This window comes from Struthio camelus, chromosome 2 (assembly GCF_040807025.1).
Source record: "Struthio camelus isolate bStrCam1 chromosome 2, bStrCam1.hap1, whole genome shotgun sequence".
Taxonomy (NCBI): Eukaryota; Metazoa; Chordata; class Aves; order Struthioniformes; family Struthionidae; genus Struthio; species Struthio camelus.
Window position 1 is genome coordinate 18527704 of NC_090943.1, and position 23416 is coordinate 18551119.

A 23416-nucleotide genomic window follows, 5' to 3' on the forward strand; every position below is an offset into this window, starting at 1 on the left:
CTTCACCCAAAATTAAATAGGATGCCCAAAGGTTCTCCTGAAGACTAAATCTACTGGAGAGTCAGGAGAAAACTGCAACTGTCCACATTCTCACTCAGGTATATCATTTCATCTGTATTCTCCAAAAACTGCAGCCCAGGATACCTAACCTCCTCATTTAGCACCCCAAATCCAAGTTTGAGTGCTGACCACAAGTTCTGTAAAACAGAACAGAAGGTGTCGAATTTAAAGCTTGCTCATGCACCAACACTACTATGAAATGCAAACACATTGAAGTACATGTCAGAAAACAGAAAGACCAAAATCTCAACTTCACTTAAACTCGCAGTATTATTATATCAATAAGCTTTTTAAACCACTGAGAGACCAAGAGGACAACATATGCTTGTCATTGCATGAAGCATCCAGAACTGGCCAATATCATCTAGTAATGTTTGTCCCTGTACTTCAAAAATGAAAGACAAAGGTTTGCTTCTGAGGATTCAATATTAGTCTGCATAATGCCCATCCTACACATGTGCAAAGGGTAGACAGATGGATGACAGAGATGCAATCTCATTTTAAAGGCTTTCTACTCCTTGAGAAATTTTAAGCAAAACAGAAAAAACCCTTCAATTTTTTCATTCTTCATTATCTGCTTTCCTCTTCTCAGGTTTTAAATGTTCATATAAAATCACGTCAAACTAAAAAAAACCAGTTTCATAGACTGTGTTCCAAGAAAATAGAAAATATTCCAAATACGTCAGCACTGACTCTGCCTTTATTTTTTCTCTACCTATTGAGGACCCATAGACACTACTTTATGAACTACTAGCTGCACATGCTGTGTAGCAATCTAAATAGAAAGTCACAGGACCTTTGCAAGTAGAAAAGACTCGATCTTATGAGCATCTATAACAAGGTACAGCAGTCCACCGATATGTCATAGATGGGGAATGAATCAAGCCACTAAAATAATTTTTACAAGTCTTCTGAAAGCCACACATACAGAAGATGATTAGATGAAAACCATGCCACGATGCAGCATGGGAGAGGTTATAACACAACTTTTATCTTCAAAAACTTGTGATCATGCAAGTGTCGACAAAATTACTAATTCAAATTTTATTTTTCCCCCACTTGCATACAGCTTAGAAAAAGCAATCGATTATATAAACAAAGACATACACTAATATGTTTAGTACCTTACAAGGGATAAAATCCGATTTGCACATGCATGACTTATTGACAGTAGCTCTGGCAGTAGCTCTGAAACTTTTCCTATAAGATTCTGGCTAACATCTATATGTCATTCACCTCAAAAATTGAGAGTAAAGAAAAGAAAAGGAGAAAGGAAAAAGCAGAAGCCTTGACCACAAATACAGCCTCCGAAAAGCAAGACAATTAGGCCTACGCTAATAGTGTCTTCTGTGCTAAAAGCCAGGTAGGCTCAAAGTTATCACAGGGGTTAACTTCAGCTTGTCGAAGCAACACTCAAAACGTACACGCTTGGTATGCATGTGAATAACAGCAAATAATTGAGCTGATAGTGAATGCCTTATAGTGTGGCCTTACACGTTACGCAGTTAGAAAACTCCAGAATTTAGACTTACATACACACATACCCAAGTCACATACCCTGAAATGCATGCATAAATTATAATTACAAGATTGTATTCCTCAAACAGCCACAGTAATTGAGTCTTGTTTTTTTTCAGATACTGATTACAGAATGAGGTAGCTGTTAAATATTTTCATAGTAATCGTTCTGCTAATAGTCTATTTACCAGACCCTTCCCAAAACCTTCATAAAAACAAAAAAAATCCATAATTACCAAATTTCCTTGGATTTTTATGGATTGCTTAGGACTTCCACAGACATATTTGTTCATTTGTACTGTGAGGTAAAATTATCTGCCTTTTTAAGGGGTAAACAAGATGAAAACTTACCAGATGGCTTTTTGAAAAGGTTCGGTATTAGTCACTTTAACACGTAAGAAAACACCAACATAGTTAACTCATTGCAATCCGCGAATATGGTTGCAGTTATACTACACTTCTTGTTCAGCATAAGGAAGATGTGGTTGGTGATTTTAAATACTGTAGTGGTCTAAATATACAGCCAAACTGAATCTAGTCTAACGTGCGTTTGTCAAACACGAACAGGAGCCAACAAACTATTCATTAAAATAATAAAATCCTCCAGTGCTGATTCTACCCAACCCCTACACACATCCCTCAAACTCACTGACCAGACTTTCGGCCTCCAAGCGGTCTAAAAGCTCAGTATCCCCCCACCATTTCACACTGTTCCTTCACGGTCTGGTTCCCAGCCACAGTACTGGGTCACAAAGCACCTCTGAGCCTATATCTGAGGGACTGCAGCAGTCACATCCACCTACAGCTGGCCCCGATAGCAGAAACGCCTATTGTGTAGCAGTTTCCCCACCAGGAGGGAAGGCCACTGGGCCTTCTCTGTGCTGAGCTGCAGCCCTTTTGGCAGAACTCCTCGGCTGCTCCCACTTGGGCTTGCACTGCATCAGTGCTCCTGCTCTACAATGATCACAGCTGCTGCAGCAATACGGACTGGCTCGGGCTGCCACAAATGTCAAGCTTTTCATTTCAGGCTTTTAGGAGGGACACCCATAAATACGTTATCTGATGGTGTGTAGGCACAGATTTCCTCTCTCCCTCCTCCATTTTATTTTACGGATAATACTCCTTTACATTTGGATAAGTACCAGAACTTCAAGAGAACGAGCAAGAAGAGGCTGCCAAAATGATGTTTGCTGTGGGAAGCTTCCAAGACTGAAGCAGATGACACTTTAGAAAACAACTGTTTTGTAGGAAGTGCCTAAAACTATTAATTGCTCAGAGATGGCATGTAAACAATAACATCAGTATTATCAAAATTCCCACATACTAAAACCCTGAAGCCTCCAGGAAGGGGGAAGGGAAGGGAAATACATACCTATACAAAAGTCACCTTGAATTCCAACAACCTGGCCCAGCAAACCTTAAGAGCTCAGATTGCCAGGGAAAGCTGTTCAGGATCTTCAAAAAAAAAAATCACCGAGTTAAAAGGACACGTGGAGAGTAGTCCACAAGTGGAGGTAAACCTCTGCAAAGGAGGGTATTTCCCCTTAACTGTATGCTAACTTTCAGAATTAGCAGTACCTAACCCAGAGTCACTTGAAGGTGGTTGCGACTGTTGCAATCAGCTCTGTCTCTCTCAGCTGCAAGCCTGAGAAGCAGATCATAAAAACAGTCCCAAAGATAGGATCAATGAAATTACTTCATGTCCCAGAAACAAGCCGGACACCACTCTACTACCCTTAGAGATGTTCCCTTAGTAAGAGCACTTCCCACCCATTCCTCTTGCAGTCACTCTCCTTGCTAGTCCCACCTTCTTCAACAAAGCGGGATAAAAAGATTTCTGTTATTTAAAATGAGCATTAGCATAGCTTACAATTTAACAATTTTAAATAAACATCTTTGATGCACCACAGAGCAATTTGTATTGTTTTAACTCTCCCAATGTAGTTAGAACTCCTCATGGCAATGACTTTTCTCAGCTTAGTCATTATTTTGAAAGCAGTTACATCTGGAAAGAGCTATTCCAAACTGAAAACGGACAAGAATGGCATCAGTGCTTTAGTTTTACCATATAAAACTAGGGATGCAACTGTGTCAGCAAGCCCTCACTAACACTATATCCAGTTATGAACGATGAATCTTTCAGTATAGATCACGGTTACTGTTAAGTCATTATAACTACTTTCAAGTAACTTTCAAAGGAAAAATCACATCATCTTCACTAGTGTGTGACAATCAGAAGGAAGTAAAAAAAAAAAAAAAAAAAAAAAGCACAGTTCTGGAAACCAATTCCAAACAACAGACTGTGACTTAATGCCTACTACTGATCTGAGCTTCTGTCATGCCAAGATTCACTTTAACAAGTCTGAACAGCAATGAAACTTCAAAACTACTCTGGACTTGGAAAACAGACATTACAGAAGGTGAAGTAAGAATATTACATTCAGAAAGTCTTTTTCAGTAATTTCCACATTTAACTGAGGTTTCCACTACCAGTGGAACATCAGTTCAACTCCATGAAATTAGGAAAAGCTGAGATTCCCAGCAGGTTAAAGAGCAGACTTCTAAAACAAAAGCAACTGTTTATTTTCCTTCCTTCCTCCCATCTTTCAAGTAAAAGATGAACATCTCTCCTTTCCAAACGCTAAACACCTATACTAGCAACTACAGCAACCATTTGTGTCCAGCTACACCAAGTCCTCTGACTGCTTAAAAGAAGTCCAACGTACCACCACTCATTCAACACTTTCCTCTGGCATCCAGGTGTCTTAGCTTAATTAAAACTCATTTTAGCTCAGAACATTATGCAGTATCCTAAAACATAAAATATACAACTGAAATGCACAAATAGGAACACCACGACACACTGAAGTTATCTTCAAAAGATAATCTATAATCCAGTTCAGCCAACAGTAGGAAAATCCTATTTTTCTCCTTTTCGAACACACTTTTATTAAGAAATTAGATAGTGAAGCAAGATGTATGCCTCCACTCACACCCAAGATTTTAGCCAAGAACAAACAGTAATGTTACAGTAGCTATAACTACTACTTCAGTTATTTAACTTTCACTAGCTACACATCAGAGTTAACTTTATACAGTCCATCAACACATACAATGCATGTTATGCTCCCTTTTTGGTCAGACAAATAACTAGCTAATAATTTAATTTTTCTTCTGTCCTTAATAAAAAGTATCAATGCAGATTATACAAAGGGAAGTTTACAAAATGCTCACCAGCTGGGCAGGAAGCACAAAAAGTGCTCCCTAGCAATAATCAGTGCTGCAAATGGAACTGGAAATAAGTCCTTCCCATAACTCCCTTCAGAGGTAACAGGAGAGGCTCTAGCATAAACTTCTATTCTCTGCTGCAGAAAACAGCATAGGAAAAGAAACATGGGGCAGTAAAGAAGCAAGGAAGTCCATTCTCCTTATACTCCATAAGGAGTATTCTGTGACTTCCCTTTCTTCGCTAACATACGATCAAGTTCGTCAAACTCAAGACAGTAACAGAACTTGAACTTCCTCAACAGAACAAATACTACCCAACTCAGAGACGCTATTTATCTGTTAACAGAGAAAATTTATCAGCAAATAGTTCATGGTAGTAACATTTTACAGGGATAACTAATACTTGTTTAAACAATGAAAATGATAGAGCCTTATCCAGGTAAGCATTAAAATGTCTAAAATGTATTTCAGCGGACTTTTTTTTTTTTATTTTAACACAAATATTTGTGCAGAACACTTTCTTAATTTCTGCACATGGGAAGAAAAGTAGCAGAACAATGAGAACACAATACCCAAAGTCTTAACAGTAACTGAACAGCCTATCACAGCCGTTTCTATTTGCCACATGCAGAAGTACTATAACAAAAAACAGTTTTGACTTCAGTGCGTTCATACGTGGCCTGCTGTATTGAAATAAAATATGGCTGCCTTCCACAGGCAACTGCAATCGTACAAACTTGCCATTTTTCTAGCAGAGCAAAGGCCTCAGAGAATATACCAACTGTGCAGTAACATCTTCCAGAATTTCATAACATACTAGAGTTGAATGCACAGCGCTCTGCCAAAGCAAAGAGAAAAAAATTGCCTGGTCCCTGTACTGCCCAATCTCATACTCATTATGCCTCCTCAAAATAAATCTGTTTTATACTAGTCAACAAGTAATTCTTTGAGTAAAAGAACTTACAAAGCCTCAGTTTCTTTCCTACCACCTCTCCTATCCAGGACAGCAGATGCTGTGCTGTTCTGTAATTTTGGCTCACAGGACAACTTTCACAGCAGTGAAAGAACTCGGTCTCATCTTTTTCCACCAGTTACCTTTTGCACAAAATTTCAGGGAAATTAGTCACAGACCTTGGTATAAGCAGACCAGGAGTTGTATGTAAATGGAGTGGGACAAAGGATGCAGAGGATACTTTAAGAATGTAGTTTTCTTCAGAAAACAAGGTTAATAATAGTACCAACTTTTAAAAATAGTAGTATGAAAATGACACCTCAAGAAGTGAAGGGCAGAAGCAGTAAACCAATTAAGCCAAAGGCTTGCGTTATTTTGCTAACAAAACACTCCACAAACTCCCAGATACTACTGATTACTAAAATGAAAAAGATTAGCTAAAGTTTTTATCTGACATATTGCGTAATTTAACAAGTCTGCTACCCTCTGCTTACATTTTTATTTCGAATGAGATCAGTCTAATTTTACTTCACAAAATGAAGGGTTTTTTGGGGGTAAACAGTACAAACTGTTCCAGGAAGAGAACCACTTACCTATCCATCAAAAAAGAAAACAATAGGCAATAACCAAAAGGCTCAACTTAAATTCAGAGCTCCATTCTGAGTTCTCATGTAGCAGTTCAGTGATTTTCTACTCCAGTAGTTAACAAGCAGACTTTATTTTCCTAAGATTGTACTTTGGTCTGTATGGACACAACAGCTTGGGTTGTCATCACTGGCCAAACAGATATAAATATCACAACGATAAGCCTATCTTTGCCCAACCATCTCCTCCTAATCTGCTCCTTTCCTTGTTTTAGCTACAGTAAAATGGTTATGTAAATCTTTTTTGGTTTTCATTCCTCCTTCCTCCCCCGCCCAACCCCAAGCAACCCAGAAAAGTCACTTTCCAACTCACATACAACTTAGAAAATGATCATGTTCACTGAACAAAGTCCACTGAATCCAGTGAGCTCCCGAAAGATCCATCCCTCAATTTCCCAAGTTATATTCTTGGAAAAAGACCAAGGGAAGAAATATGCATTTCTCCCGCACTCCAGAAAAGTATTAATCGATATCAGAAAAGGGGAAAAGTCACAGCACTACTACAGCTAAACACGAGCCAGGAGACAAACTGTCTCACTGCACAGTATTTTTGCTACTTTTTTTCTCTTGTACTACATGTTATTTTACAAGTAGAATGGAGTTCATTAAGATGCTTTACAAAAACACAGGGATTCCCTCTGCATCTCAGGGTGGAGAAAAAGAAGATCAACAAATGCAGATAGTTTTCTAAACACCATTTTACAACAATTAAGAGGCTATCCACAAACAGAGTTCAGAGCAACGGAACAGGAATAAAGAACAAGAACAAGCAAAGAAAAGAGCAATAGCTAGAAAACGTGAATGTCTCCAATTCCCATTTTCCAAAGAGGACAGTATTTTTCCTTGTTTTAAATTAGGCTCATTCATATCGCTAAATTCAGAGTACAGCAGATAACAGATCCCCCAGTCTGCTCACAAACAGGTTACAAACATTTCAAAGATCTTTCTCTTGGACCAACTCAGAGTTAATAGATTTAAGATAAATACCTCGTTAGGTAACAAAAACTTCACCAAGATACATAAAAGGGCTATCCAGCAACTCAGAATTAAATCTGCATTGCATAAAGGTTCAACTCCTTTTTAGAAGTGAGAAATCTAATTATACAGGGCCATGCAGGTACTATGCTTCTACAGATGGTGCTGCCCAGGCTCAGACTGTGATCCAATGGATCGCAAGCAAATGAAACGTCAAAAACGCAGGTGGGTGAATCCATATAAACAAAGAGACATGTATGTATACGCATATAAAAATGTAATCATTTGCTTGATTTGTAGAGAACTTTCACATCAAATCGTTTGAAGATGCCTTTATAAGAAAAAGATGAGAATCTTCTGGCCCATCAGAAGTGTTCAGATAGCATGCAGTATGCTTTCCGATACCCTCAGCAACCCCCTAAACATGGGGGAAGGGCAAGGGTCAAGCTGGATGAATTTTTATAAAACCTTCTGGTCTCTATTCACAACCTCTCTCCACACTTCTTACTTCCTATGTGGTATTATCACCATGCAATAGATATCCCATTGCCATGGGACAGCAGTTATGGATATGGCATACTGCTATCATATAATAGTAAGTATCTGTGTCTATCCATTCAAGGACCCCCCCCCCCCTTTTCTCTGCCCACTTTAAAGGCAACCTGACTACAACCCAGCATGCTTACAAATGCCTCGGGCATACAGTTCATACAGAAGCTGGACCAAAAAAAAAAAAAAAAAAAAGGTCCTGTTCATCACTACTACAAATTTTTCTTTGGAAAAATCAATCTCCCAGCAGCAAAGTTGTGGATTCCAGCAGAACAGAAATGTTCGTTTTAAAATTACTACAGTTTTTTTTTCATAAATGAAATCTATCAGGAGATTCTCTGCAACACGAATTTCACACAATAATTACAGAGAAAGAATAAACAGTTTTAGCCACTGAGACTCTAGAAAAAGCAAGAGCCAACTAACATCTAGTAAAGAGGCAGAAAGCTTTGTAGCAAAAAGGGAAGTACTCTCACTTTTGCAAAGCAGGATCAATTATAGAAGTTTATCAGCTTTACATATCAGGGTAAATTAAAATCTCGACCCAGCTGTATATAAAACTAAAAAATCTACACTACATATTGAAGACTCTAAATGGCATTTATGAAGATTCTTTTAAGTGTTAATGCAAACCACTATGTATCACTTACAATTTGAAATATACCGTAGCAAAGTTACCGCATCGGGATCTCCTGTCATTGAACTATCCGAGACTACCAGAAAAGTGGGAAATATAACATATGTAACATTAACCAAAAATGTTAAAATTTAGGAGTTGCATAAATGTTTATTGGAAGCCACATCAGATCAGCACCTTTTTTTTTTTTTTTTTTTTAAATAAACCATGGTATTCAGTTTTGAAAACACTAAAAACACTTCTATTTTAATATGCAAAGCAGTCACAGAAGTCTTTCTTTCTCTCCCTTCAGAAACCTCTACTAGCTTTCTTCTTTACAGAAGAACAGTATATTGGCAGGATTTTTGACACATCTCAACCATTAGAACAAAAACAGGCAACAGATTGGATAAATAATTTTATGACCACCTATAAAAATGCTTACATTTGACACTGTTTACTTTTGAGCAGATGCAATTAATATCATTTGAGAGAATTTTTTTCTACTGAAGCAGGATCATCTTCAACTGGCTTCTCAACTTTTCTGGTAAGAACACTTACAAAACTCAAAAAGCTTTCTAAAGTAGATGCTTCTAAACAAACTCAAGTATTCTCACAACCTACAGGCTGAATTTAAAGAAACTTAAGAATTACAGGTCGGTACCACATTCCTCACATCTACACGTTTGCTATTTTCTCCCTTTAGATTCAGAACAGGAAACGAAGAAAAGTGCCAGCAACTTCCTCAATGCCACTTAACATGTCCAAGACACCTTACTTAAAAACAATCAACTTATAATCAGCTTAAGCAATTTTACCTACAGAAAGTATGAAAAGGTACAAGGAAGTGCAGCAATGCAGAGTCCTATTCCCAACTCTCTGGCTCATGACCCCAGATCTCAATGTGCTAAATAAAAAACAACTCCCCCATTACAGCATTACTGATGGTAGTAAATTCAGAAATCTGTTTAATCTTGTGTCACTTATTATCACATTTTTATTCAGTGGTACATCCCTCTAAAAAAGAAACTAGAGGTAGCTGAGAATAAAGCAAAGCCATTTTTTCCCTCCTGGTTGTAGTTCAGAAAATATTTATATTTCCGGTACAGTATGAGAGAGCGCACAAGAGAGGCTCTTCTGTCCTCAAGTAGCTCATACAGAAAATTATTATGACATGTAAATAAGAGAACTGTTAAGCTCGCAGCCAAAATTCTTACCAAGAACTAATAATGATATTATCTTAAATCCAGTGCAGTTACAGAACAAACCATGAAATACAAGTGAACAGTCCCTCCCTGAGCATCATCTTGTAATCTAGTACTTAACAGATTCAAGTTCTCTCACGGAAGTCTTAAAGCACTAGAACCAGGCACCATCCTATCTCAGGCAATATCACCATAATCCTGGTAACTCGTTTAAAAAAAAAAAAAAAAAAACAACCACTGTCACTGGTTCATGCCTTCACTCGTGGAGAGCAGGGCGGTGATGGGGCTGATGGAAGATTCAATGCCAACTGGGGTGATCCAATTAAAAGCATTCCTCCTTTAGAGGATTTAAGGGTGGGGGGACACAACCTATGAATACCAATAAGACTGAGCAGAAAACAAATATGACACACACTTTTCAAACCAGCGAGAGACCAAAACAGTAAGGAGAAAAAACATTTAACAAGTTGGTGCACAAACGCTGATGGAAAGAAAAAAAAAAAAAACCCACAAAAACTTATCACATCTGAAAAGCACTTGCTGATTATTACAATCAGCAGTTTCATGTCCTTTCAAACTTTTAACTAAAAAGATGAAGTCTTACTTCTCCAGGAACAAGAAATGCTAGCTTAAAAATCACCCATCTAAAAATTAATATAAATAGTGTTAGAATTTTAATACTACAGATTTACAACCTTAGTGCCAAGCTGAATGGTTAGTATGGCTTAACAACGGTATTGTGCAATCGTGCTTCCAAATATCTAAAGCACGCTGAATGGCAATTGTCCTCTCTTCACATTAAATAATTCTTAAGTATATACTTAAAATTCAACCAGCAGCTCCCAGATGTTTCTTAATAGAGGAAAACAAACCTCTCCATAAAAGCTAAAGTAACATTTACCAACTGAAAATATTTCAGTTGTCATTCTAGTTGTCTCATTTTATTTCTTTAGCTAAGCAAACACTTCTATAAGGACTGGGCAGAATACGCCGCAATCATTAGAACAGTGTTTTGCTAGTAAAAAAAAAAGTGAATTTTACGCCACTTGAATTTGAATAGCACAGTACTATTTTTCATATTAAACAAAGTGTAAACAGCATTCTTTCCAAAGAAGTGAAAGGATCTGAAAATGAGGTCTGCGTTAACCTGTCACCTCCAGGTGCCTGAACGAGCAACATACTACTTAACCAAAAGATATCTGAACTCCTGCTGATGCCTTTCAAGGGTGACACCTGACATGTGAAAACACACCATAATCCAGAATATAAGTATATGAAAAAGAAAACACATAGGAAAAAAATAGGTAAAGCGGCATCATCTAATTTGTACAGAAGAGTTGAGGCACAGACATACATTATTTATAATTATTTTCCTTCATAAAAGTATTTTTGTTTCTTCACATCTGTGAGCAAATAGTGTATTTGAAACACAACAGTAAAAGAGATGAGCAGGACAGATCACAGATTTCCCTTCCTTGTTTTCACTACTGTTAGATATGAATATTTTATAATTCTGTTACTCTGACAAACTCAGTAACAAATCTACCTTTCTATGGAGAGAAAAACAGTGGGAAAGACTGATGGTGCAGAGGATATAAAACCAAGTGGTATTTAAGATATTTAGGAAACCATGGGAGATTCCACAACTAATCTGTATAACTGGGATTGAGCTGTAAACAGAGCTTCTTGAAATATTTTTAGAAAGCTTGACATGCCTTGTATTTTCCTAAATATATCATAGAAATATAAAATGTTTCTTAAAAAAAAAAAACAACTTTTGTTGTTTTACTCGTACTAGTGATACTGAAACCCCTACAGTAACCCCTACAGGTGTAACAGGCTTCAAGGCAGAAACGAGGAATTTTTTGAAAAGTTTAACTATGCTGAGGAATTTTCTGCAAAAAAGCTCCAACGCTGGCAATTCATCACAACAGCTCAGTTTGAATCCAATATAGTCTAATATTAACATGACCATTATTATGGATTTTTTTAAATTATATTTTCCTTTAAAAAAGACTGATCCTCAAGATTCCTTGAATAAGTAGATTTAAGAGCACTACTCTCAAAAGCAAAATCATTTAAATTTTCACAAATCTTTAAGTCTAGTTACAGAATACATGTAAAGCTCTCATCTCACTAAGAGTCGGTCAGAAATGGTTTGAATTTTTACTAAATAGCATTCTCTTAAACAAACATTTTTATGTATTAGCTGTTTGTGTTCTGTTTCTGCAGAAAAACTAGCACGTTCATAATAGTTTTCCTTTTCATAACCTTTTCTCCGGCTGGCTGCTTCTCAGATAGAATAACTGTATGGCATAATGACAACGTTAGTTTTGAAGTACACTCCTCTTGGTACAATTCTAAGTAGGTAACGTAGTAAACTCAGGATGCTACTGTACTCCAGTAATGCCAAACTTTTTTCTTTTTAAAACAATGAAGAGTGAGTTTCTAGTATTTGGGATTAAAAAATACAACGATTAGGTAGAAGATGTGCCTCCAAATTCTACTCTTTCCGCGTAACCTTGACAACATATGGGGCTTTAAGCACCTGCCCATGAGGAGACACAGAGGAGCCAGCTTCTGTTTACACCTCGGGCAGCTATCTCTGCTCTCTATTGACCAAAATATTAAGAAGGAATTTCAGGTTGTCAAATGAATCAGACCAACAACAAAAAATATACTGATCCTGGGAATTATGCTCTAGAGGACCCTGCTTAAGCAGGGAGGTTGGGCTAGATGATCTCCAGAGGTCCCTTCCAACCTAAACCATTCTGTGATCCTGTGATATTCATTTTACAGTAGGAAGTTCCTAAGTCACAAAATCATAAGCCTTCAATCACCATCTCCTAAAACCACAGAAGGTACAAACTGATCAAAAACAGCAAAATTTTTCTAATGAAAGGTCAAAATATTCTATCATTTTGTATATTTACATAATATCCAGCTGTTGTCTTTTTTCTTTTTTCTTTTTTTTTTTTTTTTACAAAACTAAGAAAATACAACTTTACTGCACATTTCTTAAAAAAGCCTTTGTATTTTCTCCACAATAAGCTGTACTAGTTCAGTTGTGACCAATTTTTCTATTGTTTAAAATACTCACAAAGTTATTGCAAAAAAGATATGTGAACTATTTCAGTTCAATATTGGCTTATTTAAATCAGTTTTATTTAAATCTTAAAATAAACAGGAGTAACCTAGTTATCCTGCTTCTCATTTCATCCTGTATCCATCTTAGTTTCTAAGCCCAGATCTGTTTCTCAGACTCACAGCCAAAGCTAAAGCTAAGGACAGGAATCAGAGAAAAATGGACAGTAAGGAACCAGCTGTCACTATCAAGCACTCTTCCTACATCCAATCAGTTTTTCTGTTTCCTTTATGGTAACAATAAATAACAGGAAAAATATCCAGGTATGTAATTCAGCAGAAATCATCTAGAGACTGGGGGGGGGGGGGGGGACAACAACAGTTTCATTAGGATACCTGATCATATACTTTCAGTTTGTCATCTTACACATTCTGAAAGCTGTCCTGGCAAAGAAAGATGACTGTTTAAAGGAAAGTTTCATTTAATGAAAGTTACAAGTTCTTTTCTGCCTAAACCAAGCATCTTCAAGAAGTTCTGCAAGACATAATAACCATTTGTAGCGACTGAAACTTTTGTATTGCAATTCAATAAAAATTACAATCTGTTTTAATTCTCGGCACACTTAAACTTGACAAAGTAAAAGCCTAGCTGTATTTCAAACAAGGGAACTGGAAATGGAAACACCAGAATTAGATAAACCTAAAACGAGCTTGTAAATATAACCTCATACTTTTAAGAGAAAATTTTTAACTCCAATTATTCACTAAATTCACTTTAGTTAATCCTGCAAAAGCATAATCTCTACGTGACGAGTTTAAGGAGTAGCACACTTCTCTATTCCACATAAAGAGTGCTTATCTACAGAACCTATCAATCACCCTCCAGATTAAATATTACCAAACTTTGAAATCAAACGTATGCTGGGGGGGGGACGTATACTAGGAGGTTGGGGAGAACGAGAAGGGGAAGGACGTTATGAATCTTTCTTTAAAAAGGATGACAATCTTTCCGTAACAAGTTCTTCTGGCACAAAAAACAAGTAATTTAAAAAGAACTTTACATATGTTGTCACATGCAGCTAGGTGAAGCTGTACAGTTATACCTAACTCAAACGAAAACCAAATCCGGTAAATATACCCATTCATGAAACAAACTAGAACTGTACATTCACTGAAGTGTGAAACCATCTTTGAAGAAATAACATTTTACGTACTAAATCTTGTATAAATTGCACTGAAGTGCAGATAAATGCTAATCAATTTACCCAGCAAGATCTTACCAGAGATCAGATCTCTAGATTATCATCAATGCTATCAATGTTTTTAGGACAGCTGCTCCTAAAAAGCAAGTACGCACTGATAAAGGGCACAAAAACTATATCAATTCAACAGGCAGCTGTAAATACTTAATTCTGCTGCTGACAGATCTGGTAAAGTTTTACCTGACCCCAAAACAGTGCTCAAAAGAACATATTCTCAGAGACTAAAAATTCCACAATGCAATACCAAACGCATTTACAGGATCATAATCTTTCATATACTGCGAGCTAAGACTGAAAAAATTAAAAAAAAATACATAAAGAAAATTCTGTATTTATATCCTATTTCCCATATTTGTGCCCCCAAAAAAACACACCACAGGAGCGCCATTAAAGATAATTAACAATTCTAAATCCCTTTCAATTTGAACAGATCACTAATCTCAAACATCTAAATTAGAAATAGTCACATTACTGTATTATCAATGGATGTTTTATCAATTAGTTCAACCTTCTGAACGAAACAAATCACCTTAGACAATTGTTTTTTGTTAAGTCATCCAGTTTTAAAATTTCCAGTCCTGGAAAAATAATCATAATAAATTACTCCAATTGTTACTAACAACATTAAAAATTGTGCCAAATTCCTATTTCCTGAATGTTTATGTTCAGCTTCCAGCCACTGGATGTTGCTGCACCTTTCAAGAACTCTTACCTATGCAATTTATTTTCCCTGGTATTATTAATCAAATAACCCCTAATGTTTTCTTTCCAACTCTACAGAGAGTTCTTCAAGTCTCTCTTCCTAAGGCACAAGTTTCAACTGTAGTCATTTTCTTGCCTCTTCTCTGGAAATCTCCAGCTTTACATCCCTTCTGAACGGTAAGAATCAAACCAGAGACTTTATTCCAGCAGCTGTAATATTCATCCTAAGAGGTAATCTCTATCTAGTCCTTTTTGATATTCCTCTGGTCGTATATTCTTTCTGGCTAACACTACACTCAGATTTTATGCTCTGAATAGTGCATCAGGAATTTCATGTCTGTTTTAAGAGTCATTGTTGTGCACAGTTTCTCCTTCCTCTAAAGTCTTATACTCCTTCCTGTAATCTCCTCCTTGTACTTTCACATGCACCTGTACAGAAATCAGTATTTTTGCTTTTGTGTAACTTAAGTAACGCTGTACTATTGAATAGTTTTTATTATTTGCCACAACTTTAAATCAACGATAATTTATGAATGAGTCTAAGATTTCTTTCTCATAGAAGGTTACTACTTCGTTCCAAGAACACATCGATGCACGCTAAAAAAATACATTCCCCTGATAATGACAAATTTCAGAATTTATCATTTACCAGCATTTGATCCACGCAACATACAGTGTAAATAACGTTCTGTATTTAAAGATCTCAAAACATTCCATTCAGTGGATAATAATTACCAACTTCATATATACTTGAGATAGCAGGTCACAGAAGTTGGTTGATATGCAATAGGAAATTTATATCAACAGTGAGACAGAAAAAAAGACCTCCAGAAGACCTCTGCTGCACCTCAGACTCTGAAAACTTTTTAGCTCTGGAAACTTAACTGCTCCTATGTCAGAGTGCTTTGCCCTTGTTATAAAGTAATTTTTCAGTGACATTGCAAAACGTAACAAAACCAGGAATTAATGTTTTATCCTCTTTGCTGTAGAAGCAAAAGTAGGTATGTTTTAAAAGTGGTGCTGAAAAATTACAACATTTCACCATTATACACATTTCCTCTGCAATTCTTCTCATTACAACAGTCACAGTAAGGAAGACAGGCTACCCCCAAGAAATAGTGGGCCTAACCAACAAAGGTGTTTAGGTATCTCATTTCCCATTCATTGCAAACACAATATAACATTCCTGCACACTTGGAATCACAAATCAAGGCCTCAAAGGCTCACCAGACATCTCTTAAACCATCTGATAAAAAGAAAGAATGAATAGCGAGATTTGCTGTCAGCCATCTGCTCAAAAATCTAGGTTCCTTTTGAGCAATTTAGAAGACCGCCTTTCCAACTGGACATTAGACTGTTGGAGCAGAATTCAAGGATACTTTTTGTATTAGTCTCAAGTCAGCAGGCAACTGTAATTTGTGCCTTTAAACATGCATCTCAACCTCACCAGCTTGCACGTAGGAAGAAAAATTAACTGCTTTCCAAGAGGAAAGGGGTGAATGCAAAAGTGTATCTTATTTTCCTCTTTCAGAGCTGCTAGCCTGTTGCAAGACCCTGGGGGGTTACCAGTATCTTATCCACCAAGCTCTCATTTGCAGGTGATCTTCCCTCAACAGCATTTCTCATGAGACACGCGTCTTTCTACTAGCTACAGAGAAATTCTGTACTTTTTTTTTTTTTTTTTTTAAAACCGATGAGCAAATTTTGGTGAATTTCAGTTCTGCTCTTCAGAATTTTTGTTCCCTGTTGAAGTTCTGAGAAAAACTTTCTGCAGCAGCAGAAGAGTTTAAATGGATTTCAGATTCAAGAGATGCCTATGAATGATTTTAAAAGTTTACAAAATTTACAGAATTAGCAATTTATTTTAGAAGCTTGCACTTTGTCGCAATTGATGCAATATAACTTATGTATTCATTAATGCAGATTTTCCACTTACTACAGATGGATGAATTTCAAAATACTCTTCTCTGAAGAAATAAATTCAAACAAAAAAAAAAATCTAATGAAGTATAGTATATATCATAATCCTAATATTATTACCTGTGCTTCAGGTAATAATAACAACAACAATACAACTTCAGAAAGCTCAGATTTCAGAAAAGAGATAAAATACTTAGCAAAAATTTGGCAAGCCACAACTGTTCTGTTTAGTATTTTTTCCATAGTGACAAATACTGAAGAAACACAGGTTCATGCCAAAACATAGGCAAGAATTCTCTGTATCATTAGTACTTTCAAAAAGAAAACTTTGTTGATAAACAGGAACACCTAGTCAACCTAGATGCTTCTTGTAAGGTAGTTTTATCGTAAAAAGCTAGACAGTCTACTACAGGTCTTCCAGAGAGGAAAGAGAATCTTGTAATACTGAAGTTACACCAGAGAACACTTTATGTAGTCAAGTACAACAAAGTTTTATGACCCTTCGTGATTCAAGAGAAAACACTAATAGGGTATCAGTCTTGCTCAACACAAAAAAAACACTTCTCTCTCTTCAAATGTTACATTTAAGTCCAGAAAGTATTTATTTTTACATTACAACCAATTGCTGGTAAAGCAGTTTTTTAAAAGTAATAGCGCTGAGAACGTCCACACACATCCGTCCATCCACATCCATTCAACATCCATACACTTTTTTCCTCACTAAAGAGGTATGTAAGAAACAATTTCTCTCTACTTTAAATGTGAAGGTTTTCCCGCCTGAAACAGCCTACAAAACTTGTATAAAAGTTTGACTTAATAAACTAACGTAGTTAACGCTAGAAGTTGAGTACCGGTAATTACTGTTTTCCACAACAAAGCTATTACAGTATATCGAACTAGAAGATGCCTTGTAGTGGGCAAATAGCACTTAAATAAATCAACTTCTCTCTTAACCCCAACATCTGTCAAAAACAAAGAGATAGAGCTTTTTCTCACAGGTCTGCACAATTTTAATAACTGATTAACTCAATACTTCCTACAGAGTGGAAAAAAACAGCAGGGGAAAACATAAATGGCAATAAACAACATATCTCTTCATAGAAAACAACCATCTCCCAAATGGCAGTTAAAGAACTAATTTTAATCAGGGCCCCTTAGACAGCACACATTAATTCCGGAGTGGAGAAAAAAAAAAAATTATCTAACTTCAGAATTGGTATCTTAACTATGGTACAGCATCAGGCAGCTCTTCAGAAATCACCAGTACTCATTGCTTCTTTTAATTTTCAGAAGAGCAACCTAAAAATACATGTTTAAAAGCTCAGGCAATAGCCTGTATAATCCATTTCTGCAAACTCAAAGGCTGGAAGCACACATTAAGAAAGCATGATGCTAACTAAACTAATCACAAGGGAATACTTTTTATGTACTAAAAGAAAGTAAATTGGACAAACCTTGTTCATAGCCAGTATTTTTCCCTTTTCCAAAATGTAAACTAAGCTTACATAGAAAAGCCTACCAGATCTAGCTACTGAAATTATCTAAACATATTACACTTACAATCCAAGAACTAAGTTTATGCATTTTTTTCAACATTCAAAGATACATGTTCCTTTAAAGAGATCCACTACAAAAGGCAACCTTAAAATAGAGATCTGTAAATAGATCAGCTCATATACTAGCAATAAGCCATAAAGCAGAACAGCAATGAAATCCCAGAAGTTCTCTATATCAAAATCCTAACGTCAATGGATTTTAGGAACCGGTTACAGCAGTAGGCTAAGAAAGAACAGCGTAACTTGTTGTCATGCACTGCAGCTTCCACTCTGGATAGTCTCCCATTCATAAATTTTCTCTGCTCTCCCCACCTAGATCAGATACCAGGGTTAAAGGAAAGAGAGAGGACCTCACCAACACACACACACCCTCCCACACCCATAAATGCATTTCTTAAAGAATCAGCATTTAATATCGTCATATTACTATCACAATTCTTTCATAATACAAGTAACATTAAAAAAAAAAACTAACTTCCATCCTGTGTTTTTATAAGCACAGCTTCCCAACTACATTTCAAAAGCAAATTTGAATATTAACATTCTGATTATTAAATTCAAAACTAAAAAAAAAGAGTATATATACAGCTTATATTCTTTACTCTGATTTTATGAGTATATACCTTCCAATATTTTTCTATTAGAGAACCTCACAGCAGAGTATAAATATGAATGGCAATACAACTGATCCACCAAAAACTAACCTCAGAAGCGTTGCCAAAGGTACAGAACAAATTTTAAGTTATGTTCTATCTACAGCTCCTAAACACTTAAAGTAAACTCTTGTTAAAATTAACCTCTCCCCTAAAACTGAATGTAGTAGTACAAGTAATGACTTCAAAGAAAGCTTTTATTTAAACTTAGATATCCACAGAAATCCTCTCTTTCCAATTTTTTTTTTGTTTTTTTTTAATCCACAGAAAAGCTTTTCAGAGTTGACTGCTCCTGGAAGCAACCGTATTTTTCTGCCAAAAAAAAGAAAAAAACCATCTCCTTCAGAGCCATCCATCATTTACTTTTAAACCACCAATATTCAAAGAGCTAGGAGAGTGTTTTTTTTAAAAAAATATTTGGATGTTGAGAAAAAAAATTTCTTTCAAAGCATGTTTCCTGGACAATATACTCTCTCATTGGTGATCACAGACGTCTATCTTCTTAGCTTTGACAGCACAGTGAAGGTGAAGAAACTGTTTTCATAGTTACAAATAATTACTTTAATAATTACAGCACGTAATGATGGTCAAGTGGCTAGCATCCTCAACCCCTCACTACGCTTTAACTATTCTCAGGCTTCCTTTTTATCACCTGCCCTGTAATTTCCTCTTTCCTATGCACGCTGCCAGACAGCTTCAATTCTCTTGTACCTGCCCTAGTGACCTGTTTACTTCTGACTGCTGGTCAATGATCACACAAATTTAACCAGCAATTAGCTTCTTGTCCTTCTCTACTATGAGGGTCTCCAGGACAGGAAAGCAAAGCTGCCTGCTTCTTTCCAGCTGTTCTGTGTGCTTTTTAAAATGCGGATTCTGAACTCTTCCAGGAACCACTGGAAACAAAGCAAGCCAACGTTCCAGCACAGAAGCAATTCGGTAAGCCTGGAAATGCATGATGTAAAATGCTCCATTCAGGATTCGATGGGGCAGTAGGATTTTGAATGTTAGAACTGTATCACGAATGGCAGAGTGGTTATTGACAGCATTCGTAATTGCCAATTTAAAAAAAAAAAAGGAAAAAAGAAACACATATATGAAGAAGAAATTTACATTCATTGAAGTTTGATTATAACTCATGATATTTAGATTCCAAAATATAACCAAATTTCCAGAAAATAGCATGCATAGCCTACAATCCAGCTCAAAATTTCATGCTGTGTATATTAATGCTTCCCAATTGTTATTTTAAAAAATTCATTAAGATCATGACATGATGCAAATACACATTTTCAAAGTCTCTTAAGCATAAACGTAGCAAAATACTCAGTATCTTCTTCACAATAACAAATAACTGAGTACATGTGGCAATACTGAACTCCAAACTCTTTTCACTGAGCTCCTTTTTCCCCCCCCCCTCTTTTCTATTATCTCTTGGTCACTCTGCCCCATACACATAAGCAGCAACAGACAGCCTTTCCGCCCCCGCCCCATATACTCCTTTTTTTTAAACAACAGGCTGTACCTTGCAAGTTTTGCTGCCAAATAACATTAATACCTCCCTCACAACATTCCCAAAGATACCCTATTTGACTTCCTTGACTCCTCTTTCCTGTCTATCATTCTTTTACACCAACATCATCTCACTCATTCCTTTGCAGAGAGCTACTAGAATCATCTACCCTCTCAGTCTGTTCATCCTCAGGCACAATAATGCTAAATCTTTGTACTTTTCCTTTTTCTTTAATGGAAATACTCCTACACATCTACAAGGCCCTTCGAAGTTCTCTTCTCTGTAAACAATGGTAGGTCCAAGTCCCTATTTGTAACTGTTACGGAACTTCACACTTCAGTTGGTCTCATAAGACCCCGAATCTCTTCAAACTCCACATTTGCCTATAGGAACTGACCTACAAGTAACAGACACACTGAGGGGGGTAGCTAGTCATTATGTTTTAAACTCTTGCAGATTGAGACACAGCGCACAGGGACCCAAATGCAAGTACAAAATTATTTCAGCACTTTGATATGTTTGATGTACGGTACTCTTCGGAAACCAGAACGTTACAAAAACTTAAAAGTACTCTACTGTTTAGCCCAAAGTAAATTTGGAAGTCTCCCCAGAGAAAGTATCTTCTTCACATGTTTTCCAGAGAAATTATGTAGTAAGCAACTTTGACAAATGCTTTGTTTGCACTGTATCACACACACTTTAAAAACTTAATTGAAAGCAGTAAAACTTCCTACCCTGGATGCAGTTCTATAAGCACAAAAGATTCTGACATGAGTATTCCAGAAATAAGCTATAACGACAAATACCTTTGCACAGGAAGTAAAAGTATTCACAGTAGGAGGCTCTATCACTTCCAAGTTACTCATTTTAAACCAATATAACTACAGGTATTACATTTTATACACATTTATATAAACCTTCAAATGACATTTACCCCATTTTGTCTTTACTGCAAAAAATGGAACCAGTCATGACTAGATTAATCCCAAGCACCAGTATGCTACACCAGTGAAATCTTCCATTTCAATTAGGAGTAAAAATCAGAAAGAGAAAAACAGGACTGACTTTTTAAACACTGACTTGAAAGGGAGACGATCAGGCTAATTTAACTTCACGTTCAGCAGTAAGACTCCATATATTGGGGATTTTTTTGTTTTCTGAGGGATGAGAGAAAATGAGGTTGTTTCTTTGGGGCTTTAAGGGAATTGGGGGCGGGAGGAATAACACTGGAGATTTTTCAATAGCATTTGTTTTAAGTTCAGCTAAATCATAGGAAAGCAACAGTTCCTTTGCAGTAGTTTCAAATCAAGCACCACTAATTTTATAATAGTGAAATGCAAAGCAATTAAAAAAAACAACTTTTTTCCCAGAATTAAGACAATGCAGAACAACAGATCACTCAAGTAGTTAAAAAAAAAAAAAAAAAAAAAGGAAAACTACAGTAGCATCAAAGCCAATTACTATTAGGACTTTAATGAAGACTTTTCACAACGATGTGTGTGTGGTATGTATCTATTCATTTAAACAAAATTAGCTTTTTTGGGGGGCCATGAAATGAAAAATGTAAAATTACCTCTATTCCCTGCACGTCCTTATTTGTAAAACTATGGGAATTCTGTAGCAATAAACAGTACTCCAGTGAAATTCAAGTAGACAGAGGACACAGTAAAATTATGTTCTTTGGCTGTTACCAATATATAAGTGTTCGTAATACCCACAGCATACCAACTTTTTTCTAACACCTACCTTCAATTCATACTAACAGAAAGACTCAGTAAATCTTGTCAAGATATAGAAAATAAGATGCAATGAGCTGAAACTTGCACATAACTACTTTGAAACACAAAGCTGACATGTTCCTGCTCCAATCAGCTCAGCTTTGGTTTCCTGTATGCAATATACAGGATTTAACGCAACTTTGGTTATTCAGAGTAAATTGGGGCCAAACCTATTTTATTAACAATACAAAAAAAAAGTACTTCTTCATTCCATTACACAGTGCAGATGTTCACTTATTTAAGTTAGTAGTTTCCCTCAAACTCACTGTGTAGGACTACTTTCTTCTCTCACCGTACTAAAATAAAATGCACATATGACCGCTTTCAGATCAGAATAAAGTAAATTCTCCACTGGGCTAAAAGCCTGGGAAAGTAGAAGTAATAGTAGAATAGTGTTCCTTCCACTTACAAAGCTATGACTAATTCACTTATTTACTTCCATCACTACTGTACACATCCATACATCAGGACATTCACCAGTTATTAAATACAGCTGGACTCAGTGATAACTTCAGAACAGCTTTCCTATCTTGAAAAGAATTTCAATAGTCAAAAACATAAACATTCTCCTTATCCTCCAGATGTTTTCATATATGCATAGCTCCACTAACCGCAGCTCCACTGAAATCAAAGGAATTACTAATTGTAGCAAAACTAAGCACAATGACAAGAGTATGCAGGATTAGTATCTTTGGACAAGTGAACAGGAAAGAAAAGAGAGCACAAAAATATGAAATTATGATATATGTCTTGAGAAGCAGCACAGAACAACAGCCTACTGGCCTTGACCGTGTATTTAAATCTGATATTACTACACTTTCAAGTATGATCAAATATAAGAAAAAACAGTGTACTAACCCAAGATGCATGCTTTTAGCATCCTTTTACACAATAGCATCGCGTTATTAGTGATCTACAGATATTTCTGTATTAATTTAAAGAAGGAAAAACAAGTAGGAACTACAAATACACTTGAATGCCACAAATTTTTGTGGTGTGGAGCTAGCATTTCCTAAAAGGTACTTTAAAATGTTTTCTGTATTTTACTTTAACTATCTATTATTACAAATAACAATAATGCAGTAACAAACGTATCTTTACATCACAAGTTGTTAACTTTACACAGAACATCAAGGAAGCTCTTATTTAAAGCTCCATCTTTAAATTCTCTACTTGACCCCATACAAAGACAAAATACAGTACT

The 23416-nt window shown here is 36.2% G+C and overlaps 1 protein-coding gene across 4 annotated transcripts in view; it reads right to left on the bottom strand.

Annotated features, from left to right (window-relative positions):
* WAC (WW domain containing adaptor with coiled-coil) overlaps window positions 1-23416 on the bottom strand; it is a 66497-nt gene that overhangs the window by 39649 nt on the left and 3432 nt on the right. The gene's annotated exons all lie outside the window — the stretch shown is intronic.